Source organism: Mustela erminea, chromosome 3 (genome assembly GCF_009829155.1).
Source record: "Mustela erminea isolate mMusErm1 chromosome 3, mMusErm1.Pri, whole genome shotgun sequence".
NCBI lineage: Eukaryota > Metazoa > Chordata > Mammalia > Carnivora > Mustelidae > Mustela > Mustela erminea.
Window position 1 is genome coordinate 10,019,457 of NC_045616.1, and position 21,211 is coordinate 10,040,667.

Consider the following 21,211-nt stretch of genomic DNA (forward strand, 5'->3'; position numbering starts at 1 on the left):
TTTGCTGTGCAGAAGCTTTTGATTTTAATGAAGTTCCAAAAGTTCATCTTTGCTTTTGTTTGCTTTGCCTTTGGAGACTTATCTTGAAAAAAAGTGCTGTGGCTGATATCGAAGAGATTACTGCCTATGTTCTCCTCTAGGATTCTGATGGATTACTCTTTCATGTTGAGGTCTTTTATCCATTTTGAGTTTAACTTTGTGTATGGTTTAAGAGAATGGTCGAATTTCATTCTTCTCATATAGCTGTCCAGTTTTCCCAGCACCATTGGTTGAAGATACTGTTTTTTTTTTCCCACTATATATTTTTTCCTGTTTTGTCGAAGATTAATTGACCATAGAGTTGAGGGTCCATATGTGGGCTCTCTACTCTGTTCCACTGGTCTATGTGTCTGTTTTCATGCCAGTACCATGCTGTCTTGTTGATCACAGCTTTGTAGTAATGCTTGAAATCAGTTAACATGATGCCCCCAGCTTTATTTTTGTTTTTTCAACATTTCCTTAGTGATTCGGGGTCTTTTCTGATTCCATACAAATTTTTGGATTATTTGTACCAGCTCATTGAGGAATACCGGTGGAATTTTGATCGGATTGGCATTAAAAGTATATATAGCTCTAGGCAGTATAGACATTTTAACAATGTTTATTCTTCCGATACAAGAGCATGGAATGGTCTTCCATCTTTTTGTCTTCTTCAATTTCTTTCATGAGTGTTCTGAAGTTCCTCAAGTACAGATCATTTACCTCTTTTGTTAGGTTTATTCACAGGTATTTATGGTTCTTGGTGCTATAGTAAATGGAATCTATTCTCTAATTTCCCTTTCTGTATTTTCATTGTTATTGTATAAGAAAGCCACTGATTTCTGCACATTGACTTTGTATACTTCCACGTTGCTGAATTGCTGTTTGAGTTCTAGTAGTTCGGGGTTGGAGTCTTTTGGGTTTTCCATATAAAGAATCATGTCATCTGTGAAGACAGAGAGTTTGACTTCTTCATTGCCAATTTGGATACATTTTATTTATCTTTGTTGTCTGATTGATGTTGCTAGAACTTCTGATACTATGTTGAACAAGAGGGGTGAGAGTGGACATACTTGTCTTATTCCTGATTTCAATGGGATGGCTGCAAGCTTTTTCCTATTGAGGATGATATTTCCTGTGGGTATTTCATAGATAGATTTGATGAGGTTCAGGAATGTTCCCTCTATCCCTATATTTTGAAGCATTTTAATCAAGAATGGATGCTGGATTTTGTCAATAGCTTTTTCTGCATCAATTGTGAGGACCATGTGGTTCTTCTCTCTTCTCATATTAATTTGTTGTATCACATTGATTGATTTGCGAATGTTGAACCATCTTTGTAGCCCAGGGATGAATCCCACCTGATCATGGTGGATAATCTTTTTAATACGCTCTTGGATCCTGCTGGCTAGGATATTGTTGAGAATCTTAGCATCCATATTCATCAGTGATATTGGTCTGAAATTCTCCTTTTTGGTAGGGTCTTTGTCTGTTTTGGGGATCAGGATAATGCTGGCTTCATAGAAAGTGTCAGGAAGTTTTCCTTCTGCTTCAGTTTTTTGAAACAGCTTCAGGAGAATCAGTGTTATTTCTTCTTTGAAAGTTTGGTAGAATTTCCCAGGGAATTCGTCAGGTCCTGGGCTCTTGGTTTTTTGGGAGGTTTTTGATCACTGCTTCAATCTTGTTACAAGATATTGGATTATTCAGGTTGTCGATTTGTTCCTGGTTCAATTTGGGTAGTTTATAGTTTTCCAGGAATGTATCCATTTCATCTAGGTTATTGGCATATAACTGTTGATAATAACTTCTGAGGATTGTTTCTACTTCCTTTGTGTTTGTTGTGATCTCTCCCTTTTCATTCATAATTTCATGTATTTGGGCCTTCTCTCTTTCTTTTGGATTAGTGTGGCCAGTGGCTTATCGATCTTTTTGATTCTTTCAAAAAACCAGCTTCTAGTTTCATTGATACGTTCTACTGTATCTCTGGTTTCTACCTCCTTGATCTCAGCTCTAATCTTGATGATTTCCCTTCTTATGTGTAGAATTGGTTTGATTTGTTGTTGATTTTCCAGTTCTTTAAGGTGTAGAGACAGCAGGTATATTCTGGATTTTTCAATTTTTTTGAGGGAGGCTTGGATGGCTATGTATTTCCCCCTTAGGACCTCCTTTGCTGTATCCCATAGGTTTGGACCGAAGTGTCTTCATTCTCATGGGTTTCCATGAATTGTTTCAGTTCTTTTTTAATCTCCTGGTTGATCCAAGCATTCTTAAGCAAGGTGGCCTTTAGCTTCCAGGACTTTGAGTTCCTTCTGAACTTTTCCTTGTGATTGAGTTCCAGTTTCAAAGAATTGTGATCTGAGAATATGCAGGGAATAGTCTCAGTCTTTTGGTATTGGTTGAGTACTAATTTGTGACCCAGTATGTGGTCTATTCTGGAGAAGGTTCCGTGTGCACTTGAGAAGATGAGTATTCTGTTGTTTTAGGGTGGAATGTTCTGTATATATCAATGAGGTCCATCTGGTCCAATATGTCATTCAATGCTCTTGTTTCTTTATTGATTTTCTGCTTCGATGATCTATTTCTGAGAGAGGCATGTTATGATCTCCAATGATTAGTGTATTCATATGAATATGACTCTTTATCTTGATTAACAGTTTTCCTATGTGAATGACTGCTCCCATATTGGGAGCATAGATATCTACAATTGTTAGATCATCTTGGTGGATAGTCCCATTAAGGATTATGTAGTGTACTTATGTATCTCTGACTACAGTCTTTAGTTTAAAGTCTAATTTATCTGATATGAGAATCGCCCCCCCCCAGCTTTGTTTTGAGGCCCACTGGCATGAATGATGCTTCTCCATCCCTTCACTTTCAGTCTGGGTGTATCTTTAGGTTCAAAATGGGTCTCTTCTAGACAACATATGGATGGGTCCTGTCGTTTTATCCAATTTGCAACCCTGTGCCATTTTATGGGCGCATTTAGGCCATTCACATTGAGAGTGATTATTGATAGATACGTTTTTATTTACCTCAAGTTACCTTTGAAGGCTTTCGGTCTGTAGACTGTCTCTATATTTTTGTTCAATGCTATTCTTCGGAATTATCCTCTTTTATAGAACCCCCTTAATATTTCCGGCAGTGTCGGCTTGGTGGTTGCATAGTCTTTTAAGCCTTGCCAGTCTTGGAAACTCTTTATCTCTCTATCCACTTTGAATGTCAGTCTTGCTGACTGGATAACCTATTTTTGGCTGCATGTTCTTCTCATTTAGTGCCCTGAATATATCTTGCCAGCCTTCTCTGGCTTGCCAGGTCTCTGTGGACAGGTCTGACGTTATTCTGATGGGCTTCCCTCTGTAAGTAAGAAGCCTCTTTGCTTGGCAGCTTTGAAGAGATTATACCTGCAATTATAATTCCTCAATTTGACTATCAGGTGTCGTGATGTTTTTTTGGAATGTGTATTCTTGGGTGGAGACCGTTCAGCCCCTAGTACATGAACGCTGGTTCCATTCACGAGATTGGGAAAATTTTCATGAAGGACATGTTCCACTATATCTTCTAGACTTCTTTCTTTCTCCTCCCCTTCGGGATTCCAATAATTATGACATTGGAACACTTCATGGCATGATTTATTTCCCTGATTCTGTTTTTGTGGTTTCTAAGCTTTTCGTTCCAGGCTTCCTCCTGATCCTTTCTCTCTATTTGTTTGTTTTCCAGATCACTAATTTTATCTTCTGTCTCAGTTACCCTATCTTTGAGAGAGTTTAGATTAGATTGGAACTCATTGAGAGCATTGTGAACCTCCTCCCTCATAGTTTTAAGCTCCGCCCTAACATTGTGAACCTCCTGTCTGGTTGATTTCAGTTCGGCCCTAATCAATTCCGTTTGGTCATCCATTGCTTTCTCCAACCTAGCTATTGCCTGGATAATTGTTAGCCTGAATTCTTTTTCCGACATATTGTCTATCTTGATAGCCGTTAGCTCCGTTGCAGAAGGTCCATCCTCAGTATTTTCTTTGTAGTGCATTCCTCCTCCTATGTCATTTTGGTGGGAGATAACTGAACAGGTGTAGCTGGATATATCAACTGTGTTGCAATCAAGGTGCACCCTGAAACACTATTGAGCAATCAGGATTCCCCATCTAAACTAGTGACAAAAGAAAAGAAAAAGAAACAGAAAAAAAAAGAAAAAAATGAGAGAGAGAGACATGAAAGAAAGGGAAGATGAAAGAGAAGTTTCAGCTGCGATGGGCCCCAAGGTAAGATTTATGAAGTAGACAAACAAAAACAGACAAATGAAAAGACTGCTACAAGTAAATGACACGAGAAAAAAAAATATATATATGCAAATAAAGGAAGAACCTCGTCAAAAAGAACCCCAAGTGTAAGATTTATATGCTATCAGGGCAAACACAAAAACACAGAAACACTGGTGGAAGAAGAAGGTGGGAGATTGGTTATAAATTCTCAGCGTGTGCGAGGAAGGTTGTTTTGATTCTTCCTGGATGTATCTTGATATCTTTGTTAAAGAACTCAACTTTCCTAAGATAAAGGGGATTAAAAATTGGTTTACCTATAGGGTTAGTATTCACTGGGGAAAGGGGATTACTTTGAAGTTTAACTCCATATGAATATTAGAGAATAAAAATAAAAAAGAATAAACTAGACTAAACTAAACTAAAATTAAAAAAGAGGAGTTCAAAAAATAGAAATGCAAAAGAAAAATATAGGTGTATGTATCAAAAAGTTCAGGTTAGAAGGGTGTTATGGAATTTGATGTACTGTACAGCTCGCTGTGATGGTAAATAGGTTAAAAACATTACCTATGTGTAAAAAAAAAAAAGAACTAGAATAGTGGGAATGAGTGAAAAATAAAAATTTTCCTATGAAGTAGTGGTTGTTCTCTTGTATTCCTTTATTTCTCTCTCTCTCTCTCTCTTTTTCTTTCATGGTTTGTTTTCTGGTGGAGGGGCCTGCCACGTGGGTTTTCAGTCAATGAGATTTCCTGAGTTAAGTCCTCCTGCCTCCCTCAAGGGGGTGGGCTCTGAGGAAACTGTTTTTTTTTTTTTTTCCAGGCTTTTGTTCTCTGGCAGTTTTTATGTTTGCTCACTTTTTTTTTTCTCTCATCTTACCACTTTTGATGGTTTTTGTAGTTTTAGAGGAAAACAAACCGCACCCTGATCTCCCTCTCAGAGAGAAGCCTCAGTCTGGCTGCAGAGCCTATATAAGTTCCCCCTCGGCCGCTGGCAGAGCAGGTTCCAAGTTGCAGACCTTGGGGATGCAGGATCTTTTGCTTGTACCCAAAGCCAAGGCAGTGGCGGCTCTCTGGGAGCTCCCCACCGTCGGAGAGGTTCCAAACAGCAATTGCACACTGAGAGTTTGCTGCTGGCCCGGGCTGGGAGTGCCTGGTTTTGCTGGGTCTAAGAGTGCCTGGCTTGCGCGTGCCTGTTTCAGGGGCAGCTATGGGTAGCACGCGTGTCTCAGGCACTGAGAACGGGGCGCAGGTCCGAAAGCACCAGGCGGGGCTTTTGTGCCCCTCTGTCAGGGGAGAGTTTGGGGTGCACGGCTTAGGTTTGAAACAATGGCACGGGTCAAAGAGCGAAGGCCGGGCCTTTGTAACTCTCTCAGGGGAGCATGAGAGACATGCGCGCTTATCTCAGGCTTTGTAGTAGGGCTCCCGCTTTCTGCCAACCCGCGTGGCTCCCATCCCCTCACAGGAGCTAGAACCCAAGCATTCTCAGGCGCGCTGGCGGCTTAGGGACCAAGAGCTGGTTTCTCCACTGCACTCTTTTCTGCCTCAGCACCATGGAGGCTCTCCTGGGACCGGGGACTTAAGCCCCTGTCCCTAGCCACCCTGATTCTTGCAATTTCCCCCCGCCATCCTTTGCTCTTTTGGAGTGCTTTCAACCAGTCTCCAAGTTAAAGCTGGTCCCCAGACACAGAGCACTCTCCCTCATATTGGGGTATTGGTCACCAACTGGTCACCTCTGGTGGCTCTCTCCCCCTTTTGTTTATCTTCTGATATCAGTCCGCCATTCCCACTCTGCTTTACCTGCCCACTGGCATCTTCTGCCCCTGTAGAGATCCAGACGTGTATAATTCTGATCTCAGGCTGATTTCATGGGTGATTGGAGTTCTTTGGTAGGTAATGAGCTCACTTTGGGGTAGAGGCTGAAAAGGCGCCTCCTCCTACCCCCTCGCCATCTTTTCTCCCCCCCACCAGAATTTCTGTTTGCTAGGATCTTGTTGAGAATCTTAGCATCCATATTCATCAGTGATATTGGTCTGAAATTCTCCTTTTTGGTAGGGTCTTTGTCTGGTTTGGGGATCAGGGTAATTCTCGCTTCATAGAAAGAGTCTGGAAGTTTTCCTTCTGTTTCAATTTTTTGAAGTAGTTTCAGGAGAATAGGTGTTATTTCTTCTTTGGAAGTTTGGTAGAATTCCCCAGGGCATCCGTCAGGTCCTGGGCTCTTGTTTTTTGGGAGGTTTTTGATCACTGCTTCAATCTCGTTACTAGATATTGGTCTATTCAGGTTGTCAATTTCTTCCTGGTTTAATTTTGGGAGTTTATAGTTTTCCAGGAATGCATCCATTTCATCTAGGTTATTGGCATATAACTGTTGATAATAACTTATAATGAATGTTTCTACTTCGTTGGTGTTCATTGTGATCTCTCCCTTTTCATTCATAATTTTATGAATTTGGGCTTTCTCTCTTTTCTTTTGGATTAGTGTGGCCAGCCGTTTGTCGATCTTATTGATTCTTTCAAAAAACCAGCTTCTAGTTTCATTGATACGTGCTACTGTATCTCTGGTTTCTACCTCATTGATCTTTGCTCTAATCTTGATTATTTCCCTTCTTGTGTGTGGAGTTCATTTGATTTGTTGTTGATTCTCCAGTTCTTTAAAGTGTAGAGACAGCTGATGTGTTCTAGATTTTTCAATTTTTTTGAGAGAGTCTTGGATGGCTATGTATTTCCCCCTTAGGACGGACTTTGCTGTATCCCACAGGTTTTGGACCAAAGTGTCTTCATTCTCATTGGTTTCCATGATTTCTTTAAGTTTTTCTTTGATTTCCTGGTTCATCCAAGCAATCTTAAGGAAGCTGGTCTTTAGCTAAAGTGTTTGAGTTCCAGGAAGTTCCAAAATTCCAGGTGTTTGAGTTCCTTCTGAACTTTTCCTTGTGAGTGAGCTCCAGCTTCAAAGCATTGTGATCTGAGAATATGCAGGGAATAATCTCAGTCTTTTGGTATTGGTTGAGTCCTGATTTGTGACCCAGTATGTGGTCCATTCTTGAGAAGGTTAATGGATAAGGAACATGTGGTCCATATACACTATGGAGTATTATGCCTACATCAGAAAGGATGAATATCCAACTTTTGTAGCAACATGAACGGGACTGGAAGAGATTATGCTGACTGAAATAAGTCGAGTAAGAGTCAATTATCATATGGTTTCACTTATTTGTGTAGCTTAACAAATAGCATGGAGGACAAGGGGATATAGAGAGGAGAAGGGAGTTGAGGGAAATTGGAGGGGGACATGAACCATGAGAGACTATGGACTCTGAAAATCAATCTGAGGGTTTGAATGGGCAAGGGGTGGGAGGTTGGGGGAACTAGGTGGTGGGTATTTGAGAGGGCATCGTTTGCATGGACCACTGGGTGTAATGCAAAAACAATGAATACTGTTCACTGAAAAGAAATAAAAGAAAAAAATTACCAGTATTTTCTTGATTAATGTGACTTTTAGTAATCACTTAAATCAGGTTGTGAGTCATTGAACTTTGTTCTTAAGTACTGTGTTGGTAATTTTAAATCCTTTGTTTCTTCATATAAAATTTATAATTATTTCCTAAATGTTTACAAAATATTAACTGGGATTTTAATTGCAATTTCATTAATCAATAGGCCAAATTAGGGATAATTGACCTCTGTTTAAGATTTTATTTTATTAGTTTACAGACAGAGATCACGAGTAGGTAGAGAATCAGGCAGAGAGAGAGGAAGGGAAGCAGGCTCCTTGCTGAGGAGAGAGCCTGACATGGGGGCTTGATCCCAGGACCCCAGGATCACGACCCGAGCCAAAAGCAGTGGATTTAACCCACTGAGCCATCCAGGTGCCCCGATAATTGACATTTTACTATGTTTAGTCTTCCAAAGTATAAAGATGAAATATTTTATTTATTTATTTATTTATTTATTTATTTATTTATTTAATAGATCTTTTTCCCCAATATTTTATTTTTTTCCAAACAGATAATCTATGCATTTTCTTAAGCTTATATGTATTTTTATTTTTTGAATGCTACTGTGAATGGTATTTTTCAAGAAACTGATTTTTTAAAGATTTTATTTCTTTGTAATTATATTAAAGGAGGGAGAAAAGGGGGTGGGACAGAGGGAGAGAGAAAGAATCCCAAGCGGACTCCCTGAGTCTGGAGCCTAATGTGGGCCTTGATCTCATGACTCTGAGATCATTATCTGAGCTGAGATTAAGAGAGGAATGCTTAACTGACTCAGCCACCCTGGTTCCCCAGAAAACGACTGACTTTTTTTAAATTTTTAATCCTGGAGCTTCATTCGTTACTTACAAATGTTTTGTTGTTAAGTTCTAGATATTTTGTTATTTAAAAATATTGAATTTTTTCAACTACTTTGTTTCTTTCACTCTAATAACCTGGCTTTTTTCCCCTATGCCTTGTTGATTTCACAAATCATATGGATTAAATTTTAACTGTTAATCAATTGAGCATGACTTGCATAGTGGGTAATAATTACACCTGGTTAGGATTCATTTGCCTATAGTCTTTGTTTTTTAAATCAAGTATAATTGACATAAAAATATTTTATTAGTTTCATGTGTTCAGCATAGTGATTTGAAGAGTACATTATGCAATGCTTACCATCTTGGGAGCAGTTGCCAATTGTCACCCTACAATGTTGTTAAATATAAATGACTGCATTCCTTATGCTGTACTCTACATAACTGTGATTTATTTATTTTATAATTGTAAGTTTGTACCCTTTAATCTTCTTTACCTATTTTGTCCACCCTCCACCCAATTTCCTTTCTGGTACCTTTCTGGTAGGCACCAGTTTGTTCTCTGTATTTATGACTTTTTGTTTATTTTTCTGTTTTTGTTGTTGTGTTGTTGTTGTTGGTTGTTTGGTTGATTTTGATTTTTAAATCACAGGGTACTCACCTTTCCTTTCTGATTTATTCCACTTAGAATAACACCTTCTAGGTCCATCCATGTTGTCACAAATGACAAGATCCCATCATTTTTTATACCTGAGTACAATCCATTATATATAGCACATTTTTAATTAATCTATTCATCTAAGCACACTTAATTTGTTTCTGTATATTGGATATTATAAATAATGCTGCAGAAACATAGAAGTTCATTTATTTTTCTGAATTAGTGTTTTTGTTTTCTTTGGTTAAATACTCAATAGTGGAATTATAGAAACATACAGTATTTCTATTATTAATTGTTTCAGATACTTCTGTATTGCTTCCCATAGTGGTCGCTCCAATTTATAATTCCACCAATCATGCACGAAGTTTTCATTTTCTTAGTATCTTCTCTGACACTTGCCTTTCTTGTATTTTTAGTATTAGCCATTCTTACTTGTGTGAGATAATATCTCATTGTTTTGATTTGCATATTCCTGATGATTAGTATTTTTGAACATTTTCCATATTTCTGTGTGCTCTCCATTAGAAGATGAATTTTCAAGTTATCTTCCAGGTTTTAAATCAAATAGTGTTTTTGCATGTTTTAAGATACATAAATATATGCATTGTATATGTAATATTAACCCCTTATAGGATATACATTTGCAGATATACTTTATATTCAGTATGTGTGTGTGTGTAGGTGTGTGTGTATTTGAGTATAGTTGACACAAAATGTTACATTATTTTCAGATGTATAACGTAGTGATTTAATCTCTTCAAATGCTTACCACAAGTGTAGGTACAATCTACTACAGTAAAGTGTTATTACAATTTCTTGGACTAAACTACTTATGTTGTGTATTTTGTTCCTATGAGTTATTCATTCCATAACTTAAAGCCTGTATCATTCAGTCACCTTCATCCATTTTTTCTATTTGCTGACACCATTGACAATCATCAGAAGAACATCCTCTATATTTATTAGTCTGATTCTGCTTTTTATGATTTTTGATTCTTTAATTTATGTTTTTGTTTTGTTTTTTTAGATTACATAAGAGTGAAACCATATGGCATTTGTCTTTCTAAGTCTAACTTATTTCACTTGTCATAATTTGCTCTAAGTCCATTCTTCTTCCTACAAATGCAAGATCTTGTCCTTTTTTGGGTTGCATAATATTCCTGTGTGTGTGTGTGTGTGTGTGTGTGTGTGTGTGTGTGTGTGTGTGACAGTCTTTATCTATGTATCTATTGAAGGACACTTAGGATACATCCTTATCTTCTCATTGTAAGTAATGCAACAATGAACATAGGGATGCATATATTTTTTTCAATTAGTATTTTCATTTTCTTTAAGCAAGTAACCAATAGTGGAAATATGGTATTTTTATTTAAGCATTTAAAATTTTTATTTTTAATTTTTAAAAATTTATTCAAAAACCTCCATAATGTTTTCCACAGGAGGTATACCAACTTACATTCCAACCAACAGTCAATGAGGGTTCCCTTTCACCACATACTCACCAACCCTTGTTATTTCTTGTAATTTTAATTCTAGTTTCCATGCCCCTGATGATTACTGATGTTGAGCTTTTTGACTCATATGAAGAATTTTTTGGAAAATATCTACTCATGTCCTTTATCTTTTGGTGTTGAGCTATGTGATATTTTTTATTCATTTTGTATATTAACCACTTATTATATCATTTGCAAATTTCTGTTATTTGGTAGGTTGTATTTTTTGTTGTTGTTGTTTATGGTATCTTTCATTGTACAAAACCTTTTTATTTTTGTGAGGTCTTAACAGTTTATTTTTGTTTGGGGGTTCCTTACCTTGGGAGACATAACAAGAAAAATGTTTTTATGTAGAATTTTTAAGGTTTCAAGTCTCATATTTAGGATTTCAATTCATTTTGTATTTTCATCGTGTCTAGGGTTAGGTAGTGGGCCAGTTTTGTTTTGTTACACGTAGCTGTCCAAATGTAGCTTCAATATTTGTTGAAGATACTTTATTTATTCCATTGTATATTCTTGCCTCTGTTGTCATACTTTAGTTGACCAAGTAAATGAGGATTTATTTCTGGACTCTCTGCTCTGTTTCATTGATGTCTGTGCCTTTTTCTGTGACATTCCTCTACTTTCTTGTCTTACTCCAGATTTATAGTTTTTCTTGCAATCTGGGAATGTGATACCTTCAGGTGTGTGCTTATTTCTCAGGATTGATTTAGTTATTCATGGTCTTTTGTAGTTTTATATGAATTTTAGTATTGCTTTTTATTTTTTATTTTAGTATTAGTTTTCTTATGCAAAAAGTGTTGTTGGTATTATTATGGAATTTCATTGAATCTGTATATTGCTTTGAACAGTGTGGTAAATTTAATAATATTTGTTGTTATTAACAAATAATATCATTTGGATAATGATATCATTGAAATATATTTCTATTTTTAGTTACGTCATCTTCAATTTCTTCTACCAGTGTTTTATAGTTTTCAGAGTATAGGTCACCGACTTTCTCGGTTGTTTATTTTTAGGTATTTCATTATTCTTGATACAATTAAAATTTTTTAAAAATTTACTTTCTGCCACTTATTTATTTTTTTGGTATACTGAAATGTGACAAATAGTTGGGTATTAAGGTATCCTTTACATTTACTAAATGATTTATCCTAATAATTTAATTAGAGTCTTTAACATTTATTTATACTAAATATTTATTTAAATATTAAATGTTAATTTTATTAGAGAAATATTAATTGATCTAAAAAATTAAACTTATTTAATATATTTATCTAATTTATTTATCTCATTTAATTTATCTCTTTTAATTTACCTGAAAAATTAAATATTAATTTATTTATTAGAATCCTTAGGGTATCTATGTAAACCATACGGTGTATAGTATTATGGCATTTGCAAATAGTAACATTTTATCTTTATCTACCAATATGGATGAATCATTTTTATTTTTTTCTTGTCTCATTTCTGTGACTAGGATTGCCAGTACCAGGTTGAATAGAAGTGAATTTGGACATCCTTGCCTTGTTCTTTTTATTTTATTTTTCACTTTTTCACTGTTCTAAGATCGTTGTTTTGCCCCACACCCAGTGCTCCATGCAATACACATGCTCCTTAACACCCACCACAGGCTCATGTAACCCCTTGACCCACTCCCCTCCAAAACCCTTAGTTTGTTTCTCAGAGTTCACAGTCTCTCATGGTTCATTTACCCCTCTGATTTTCCCAAACCCCCTTCTTCTCTCCTTCTTCCAATGTTCTCAATGTTATTCCTTATGTTCCAAAAGTAAGTGAAAACATATGATAATTGGATTTCTCTGCTTGAATTATTTCACTCAGCATAATCCCCTCCAGTCCCAACCATGTGGATACAAAAGTTGGGTATTCACGCTTTCTGATGGAGGAATAATATTCTATTGTATATATAGACCACATTATCTTTATCCATTTATCTGCTGAAGGAAATCATGATCCTTTCCACAGTTTGGCAATTGTGGCCATTGTTGCTATAAATATTGGGGTACAGATAGCCTTTCTTTTCACTGCATCTGTATCTTCAGGGTAAATACCCAGCAGTGCATTTGCAGGCTCATAGGGTAGTTCTATTTTTAATTTCTTAAGGAATCTTCACACTGTCATCCAAAGTGGCTGCCCCAATTTGCATTCTCACCAACAGTGTAAGACAGTTTTCCTTTCTCCACATCCTCTCCAACACTTATGGCTTACTGTCTTGCTAATTTGGCCATTCTAACTGGTGTAAGGTGGTATCTCAATGTGCTTTTGACTTGAATCTCCCTGATGGCTAAAGATGATGAACATTTTTTTTCATTTGTCTGTTAGCCATTTGTATGTCTTTCATTCTCTGGAATAGATCACATCCTGGGTCCTATATCAGGTCTCAGCTGCTGTCAAAAGTTTCGGATCATTTCCTGCATATTTTCAGACCACAATTCTCTGAAGCTAGAACTAAATGACAAGAGGAAATTTGGAAAGAACCGAAATACATGGGGACTAAACAACATCCTTTTAAAGAATGAATGGGTCAACCAGGAATTAAAGAAGAATTGAAAAAAAAATTCACGGAAACAAATGATAATGAAAACACAACGGTTCAAAATCTGTGGGACACAGAAAAGGCAGTCCTGAGAGTAAAATATATAGCGGTACAAGCCTTTCTCAAGAAACAAGAAAGGTCTCAAGTACACAACCTAACCCTACACCTAAAGGAGCTGGAGAAAAAACAAGAAAGAAACCCTAAACCCAGCAGAAGAAGAGAAATCATAAAGATCAGAGCAGAAATCAATGACATCGAAACCAAAAAAACAATAGAACAAATCAACGAAACTAGCAGCTGGTTCTTTGAAAGAATTAATAAAATTTATAAACCCCTGACAGACTTATCAAAAAGAAAAGAGAAAGGACCCAAATAAATAAAATCATGAAAGAGGATAGATCACAACTAATGCCAAATAAATACAAACAATTATAAGAACATACTAAGAGTAACTCTACACCAACAAATTTGACAATCTGGAAGAAATGGATGCATTCCTAGAAACAAATAAACTACCACAACTAAACCAGGAAGAAATAGAAAGCCTGAACAGACCCATAACCAGTAAGGAGATTGAAACAGTCATCAAAAAAAATTCCAAACAAACAAAAGCCCAGGGCCAGACAGCTTCCCGGGGGAATTCTACCAAACATTTAAAGAAGAACTAATTCCTATTCTTCTGAAACTGTTCCAAAAAATAAAAATGGAAAACTTCCAAACTCATTTTATGAGGCCACCATCACCTTGATCCCAAAACCAGAAAAGGATCCCTTCAAAAAAGAGAACTACAGACCAATGTCCTTGATAAACACAGATGCAAAAATTCTCACCAAAATACCAGCCAATAGGATTCAACAGTACATTAAAAGGATTATTCACCACGACCAAATGGGTTTTATTCCAGGGCTGCAAGGTTGGTTCAACATCTGCAAATCAATCAATGTGATACAACACATCAATAAAAGAAAGAACAAGAAGCATAAGATACTCTCAATAGATGCTAAAAAGGCATTTAACAAAGTACAACATCCCTTCCTGATCAAAACTCTTCAAAATGTAGGGATAGAGGACACATACCTCAATATTATCAAAGCCATCTATGAAAAACCCTCAGCAAATATCATTCTCATTGGAGAAAAACAAAACTTCTCCTCTAATGTCAGGAACACGGCAGGGATATCCATTATCACCACTGCTATTCAACATAGTACTAGAAGTCCTAGCCTCAGAAATCAGACAACAAAAGGAAATTAAAGGCATCCAAATCAGCAAAGAAGAAGTCAAACTATCACTCTAGATAGTTGATACGATATGATACTATATGTGGAAAACCCAAAAGACTCCACTTCAAAACTGCTAGAACTTGTACAGGAATTCAGAAAAGTGTCAGGATATAAAACCAATGCACAGAAATCAGTTGCATTTCTCTACACCAACAAGACAGAAGAAAGAGAAATTAAGGAGTCAATCCCATTTACAATTGCACCCAAAACCATAAGATACCTAGGAATAAACCTAACTAAAGAGGCTAAGAATATATACTCAGAAAACTATAAAATACTCATGAAAGAAATTGAGGAAGACACAAAGAAATGGAAAAATGTTCCATGCTCCTGGATTGGAAGAATAAAAATTGTGAAAATGTCTATGCTACCTAAAGCAATCTACACATTTAATGCAATTCCTATCAAAGAACCATCCATCTTTTTCAAAGAAGTGGAACAAATAGCCCAACATTTATATGGAACCAGAAAAGACCTGGAATAGCCAAAGGAATATTGAAAAAGAAAGCCAAAGTTGGTGGCATCACAATTCCAGCTTCAACTCTATTACAAAGCTGTCATCATCAAGACAGCATGGTACTGGCACAAAAACAGATACATAGATCAATGGAACAGAATAGAGAGCCCAGAAATAGACCCTCAACTCTATGGTCAACTAATCTTCGGCAAAGCAGGAAACAATGTCAAATGGAAAAAAAGATACCCTCTTCAATAAATGGTGTTGAGAAAATTGGACAGCCACATGCAGAAAAATGAAATTGAACCATCTCCTTACACCACACATGAAAATAGACTCAAAATGGATGAAGGACCTCAATGTGAGAAAGGAATCCATCTAAATCCTTGAGGAGAAGACAAGCAGCAACCTCTTCGACCTCAGCCTCAGCAACATCTTCCTAGGAACATCGCCAAAGGTAAGGGAAGCAAGGGTGAAAATTAACTATTGGGATTTTATCAAGATCAAAAGCTTTTGTACAGCAAATAAAACAGTTAACAAAACCAAAAGACAACTGACAGAATGGGAGAAGATATTTGCAAATGACATATCAGATAAAGGACTAGTGTCCAGAATCTATAAAGAACTTAGCAAACTCAACACCCACAGAAGCAATAATCCAATCAAGAAATGGGCAGAAGACATGAACAGACATTTCTGCAAAGAAGACATCCAGATGGCTAACAGACACATGAAAAAGTGCTCCATATCACTCGGCATCAGGGAAATACAAATCAAAACCACAATGAGATATCACCTCACACCAATCAGAATGGCTAAAATTAACAAGTCAGGAAATGAGAGATGCTGGCGAGGATGTGGAGAAAGGGGAACCCTCCTGCACTGTTGGTGGGAATGCAGGCTGGTGCAACCACTCTGGAAAACAGCATGGAGGTTCCTCAAAATGTTGAAAATAGAACTGTCCTATGACCCAGTAATTGCACTACTGGGTATTTACCCTAAAGATACAAACATAGTGATCCGAAGGGGCACGTGCACCCGAATGTTTATAGCAACAATGTCCACAATAGTCAAACTATGGAAAGAACCTAGTTGTCCATAATCAGATGAATGGATAAAGAAGAGATGGTATATACACACAATGGAGTACTATGCAACCATGAAAATAAATGAAATCTTGCCATTCGCGACAACATGGATGGAACTAAAGGGTATCATGCTTAGTGAAATAAGTCAAGCAGAGAAAGACAGCTATCATATGATCTTCCTGATATGTGGAAGTGGAGATGCAACATAGGGGGTTAAGGGGGGGGGGAGAAAAATAAATGAAACAAGATGGGATCAGAAGAGAGACAAACCATAAGTGACTCTTAATCTTACAAAACAAATGGAGGGTTGCTGGGCAGAGGGGGGTTGGGAGAGTGGGGTGGGGATATGGACATTGGAGAGAGTATGTGCTATGATGAGTGCTGTGAAGTCTGTAAACCTGGCAATTCACAGATCTGTACCCTTGGGGATAAAAATACATTATATATTTATAAAAAATAAAAAAATTAAAAACAAAACAAAACAACAAAAAAGAGCTTCTAGTTCCATTGATGTGTTCTAATATATCTCTAGTTTTTATCTCATTGATCTCTGCTCTAATATAGATTATTTCCCTCTGTGTGTGGAGTTGGCTTAATTTTTTGTTCATTCTCTAGTTCTTAAAGGTGTAGAGACACCTGGTGTATTCTGGATTTTTCAATTTTTTTTTTTTTTTGAGGGAGATAGATGGCTATGTATTTCTCCCTTAGGACCGCTTTTGCTGTATCCCATAGGTTTGGGGTCAATGTGTTTTCATTCTCATTGGTTTCCTCGACTTTTTTAAGTTCATCTTTAATCTCCTGGTTGATCTGTACATGCTTAAGCAATGTGGTCTTTAGTTTTCGGATGTTTGAGGTCCTTCTAAACTCTTCCTTGTGGTTGATTTCCAGTTTGAAAGCATTGTGATCTGGGAATATGCAGGGAATAATCTGTCTTTTGCTATTGGTTGATCCCTGAGTTGTAACCCAGTATTTGGTCTATTCTTGAGAAGGTTCCATGTGTCCTCGAGAAGAATGAGGATTCTGTTGTTTCAGGGTGGAATGTTCTGTATATACCTATGAGGTCCATCAGGTCCAATGTGTCATTCAATGTTCTTGTTTCTTTATTGATTTTCTGCTTCAATGATCTGTTTATTAGTGAGAGTGGCATGTTTAGATCTCTTACTATTAATGTATTCCTATCAATATGACTTTTTATCTTCATTAACAGTTTTTTTATGTAATCAGCTTCTCCCATATTGGGGGCTTAAGTATTTACAATTGTTAATTCTTCTTGGTAGATAGTCCCTTTAAGGATGTTGTAGTGTCCTTCTGTATCTCTGAATACAGTCTTTAGTTTAAAATTTAATTTATCTGATATGAGAATCTCTACCCCAGCCTTCTTTTTAGGCCCATTAGCATGAAAGATGTTTCTCCATCCCTTCACTATCAGTCTGGGTGTATCCTTAGGTTCAAAAGGGTCTCTCGTAGACAATATATGGATGGGTCCTTTAATTTTATCCAATCTGCAACCATGTGTCATTTTATGGGAACATTTATACCATTCACATTGAGAGTGATTATTGAGAGATAAGTGTTTACTGACATCATGTTGCTTGTGAAGTCTTTGTTTCTACAGAATGTCTCCATATATTTCTGTTCAATGCTATTCTTACGATTTTTCCTCTTTTATAGAACCACTTTTATATGTCCTGCAGTGTTGGCTTGGTGGTAGCATACTCTTTTAAATATGGCCGGTCTTGGAAGCTCTTTATCTCTCCATCCAATTTCAATCTCAGTCTTGCTGTATAAAGTATTCTTGTCTGCATGTTATTCTCATTTAGTGCCCTGAGTATATCTTGTCAGCCTTTTCTGGCTTGCCAGGTCTCTGTGGACAGGTCTGACGTTATTCTAATGGGCTTCCCTCTGTAAGTAAGGAGCCTCTTTGCTCTGGCGGCTTTCAAGAGATTATAGCTACAATTACAATTCCTCAATTTGACTATCAGGTGTCATGATTTTTTTTTTTTTTGAATCTGTAATCTTGGGTGTAGACCGTTCAGCCTCTAGTACATGAACACTGGTTCCATTTGCGAGATTGGGAAAATTTTCATGAAGGACTTTTTCCACTATATCTTCTAGACTTCTTTCTTTTTCCTCCCCTTCGGGATTCCAATAATTCTGACGTTGGAACATTTCATGGCATCATTTATTTCCCTGATTCTGTTTTCGTGGTTTCTAAGCTGTTTGTTCGAGGCTTCCTCCTGATCCTTTCTCTCTATCTGTTTGTTCTCCAGATCACTAATTCTATATTCTGTCTCAGTTACCCTAGCTTTGAGAGAGTTTAGATTAGATTGGAACTCATTGAGAGCATTGTGAACGTCCTCCCTGGAAACTTTAAGCTCCGCCCTAACATTGTGAATATCCTGTCTGGTCACTTTCAGTTCAGCCCTAATCAATTCCATTTGGTCATCCATGACTTTCTCCAACCTAGCTATTGCTTGGATAATTGTTAGCCTGAACACTCTGACATATTGTCTATGTTGATAGCTGTTAGCTCTGTTGCAGAAGGTCCATCCTCTGTATTTTTCTTCTGTTGGGCATTCCTCCTCCTAGTCATTTTGGTGGCAGATGACTGAACAGATGTAGCTGGCTGTATCAACTGTGGTGCAGTCAAGGTGCACCCTGGAACACTTCTGAGCAATCAGGATTCCCCACACAAACGAGAGACAAAAGAAAACAAAAAAAAAAAAAGGAAAAGGAAAAAAAAGAGAGAGAAAGACAGGAAAGAATGGGAAGATGAAAGAGAAGGTTCAGCTCAGATGGGCCCTAGGTAAGATTTATGAAGTAGACAAACAAAAAGAGAAAAAAGACTGATACAAGTATATGACAAGAGAAAAATATATATGTATATGCAAATAAAGGAAGAACCTCGTCAAAAAGAACCCCAAGTGTAAGATTTATATGCTATCTGGACAAACACAAAAACACAGAAACACTGGTGGAAGAAGATGGGAGAGTTCTTATAAATTCTCTGTGTGTGCGAGGAAGGTTGTTTTGATTCTTCCTGGATGTATCTTGATGTCTTTGTTAAAGGACTCAAATTTCCTAAGATAAAGGGGATTAAAAATTGGTTTACCTAAAGAGGTAGTATTGATTGGGGAAAGGCGATTACTTTGAAGTTTAACTCTATATGAATATTACAGGATAAAAATAAAAAGGAAAAAACTAGACTAAACTAAAATTTAAAAAAAGGAATTCAAAAAATAAAAATGCAAAAGGAAAACATAGGTGTATGTGTCAAAAAGTTCAGGTTAGAAGGGTATTATGGAATTTGATGTACTGTACAGCTCTCTGTGATGGTAAATAGGTTAAAAAAAACTTACGTGTTAAAAAAAAATGTTTCAGAATAGTGGGAATGAGTCAACAATACAAGTTTTCCTATGAAGTAGTGGTTGTTCTCTTGTAGTCTTTTTTTTCTCTCTCTTTTTTTTTTTTCTTTCTTGGTTTGTTTTCTGTGGGAGGGGCCTGCCACGTGGGTTGTCAGTCAATGATGTTCCCTGAGTTAAGTCCTCCCGCCCCCCTCAAGGGGGTCGGCTCTGAGGAAACTGTGTTTTTTTTTTTTTTTCAGGCTTTTGTTCTCTGGCGGTTTTTATGTTTGTTCACTTTTTTTTTTTTTTTTTCCCTCACCTTGACCGCATTTGATGGTTTTGTAGCTTTAGAGGAAAACAATCCGCACCCTGATCTCCCTCTCAGAGAGAAGCCTCAGTCTGGCTGCAGAGCCTAAATAAGTTCCCCCTTGGCCGCTGGCAGAACAGGTTCCAAGTTGCAGACAGTGGGGGTGCAGGATCTTTTGCCTGTACCCAAAGCCAAGGCAGTAGTGGCTGTCTGGGAGTTCCTGACTACCAGAGAGGTTCCAAGCAGCAATCGCACACTGAGATTTTTGCCACTGGCCTGGGCTGGGAGTGCCTGGTCTTGCTGGGTCTAAGAGTGCCCGGCTTGTGCGCACCTCTTTCAGGCACGGCTATGGGTCCCGCGTGCATCAAGGCACTGAGAACAGGGCGCAGGTCCGAGAGCACAAGGCTGGGACTTAGCGCACATCCGGCAGGGGATAGTTTGGGGCATGCGGCTTAGGCTCTGAAACAATGGTGCGAGTCAAAGAGCACAGGCCCGGCCTTTGTAACTCTCTCAGGGGAGCATGAGGGGCCTGCGCGCGTATCTCAGGCTTTTTAGCTGGGCTCGCGCGTTCTGCTGACTGGCGTGGCTCCCATCCCCTCACAGGAGCTAGAACTCACGCATTCTCGGGTGCGCTGGAGGCTTAGGGACCAAGACCTGGTTTCTCTGCCGCTTTCTTTCTGCCTCTGCGCTGTGGAGGCTGTCCAGGGACCGGGGACTTAAGCCCCTGTCCCTAGCCACCCCGATTCCCACAATTTCCGCCCACAATCCTTTGCTCTTTTGGAGTCTTTCAACCCATCTCCACGTTAATGCTGGTCCCCAGACGCAGGGCTCTGTCGCTTGTATTGGGTTATTACTTTCCAACCGGTCACTCTCGTGGCTCCCTCCCCCTTTTGTTTATCTTCTAATATCAGTCTGCCTTCCCACTCTGCTTTACCTGCCCACTGGTGTCTTCTGCCCCTGTAGAGATCCAGACGTGTATAATTCTGATCTCAGGCTGATTTCATTGGTGAATGGAGTTCTTTGGTAGGTAATCAGCTCAGTTTGGGGTACCGGTTGAAAAGGCACCTCCTCCTACTCCCTCACCATCTTGTCCCCCCCACACTACATCATTATTAAAGGAACTATTCACAAAGATGATCTAACAATTGTAAATATCTATTCTCCAAATATGGAAACAGCCAATTACATAAGAAAACTGTTAATCAAGATAAAGAGTAATAGTCATATGAATACATTAATAGTAGGAGATCTTAACATGCCTCTCTCAGAAATAGACAGAATATCACAGCAGAAATCAATAAAGAAACAAGAGCATTGAATGACATATTGGACCAGACGGACCTCATAGATATATACAGAACTTTCCACCCTAAAACAACAGAATACTCATTCTTCTCAAGTGCACAAGGACCCTTCTCAAGAATAGACAATATACTGGATCACAAATCAGGACTCAACCGA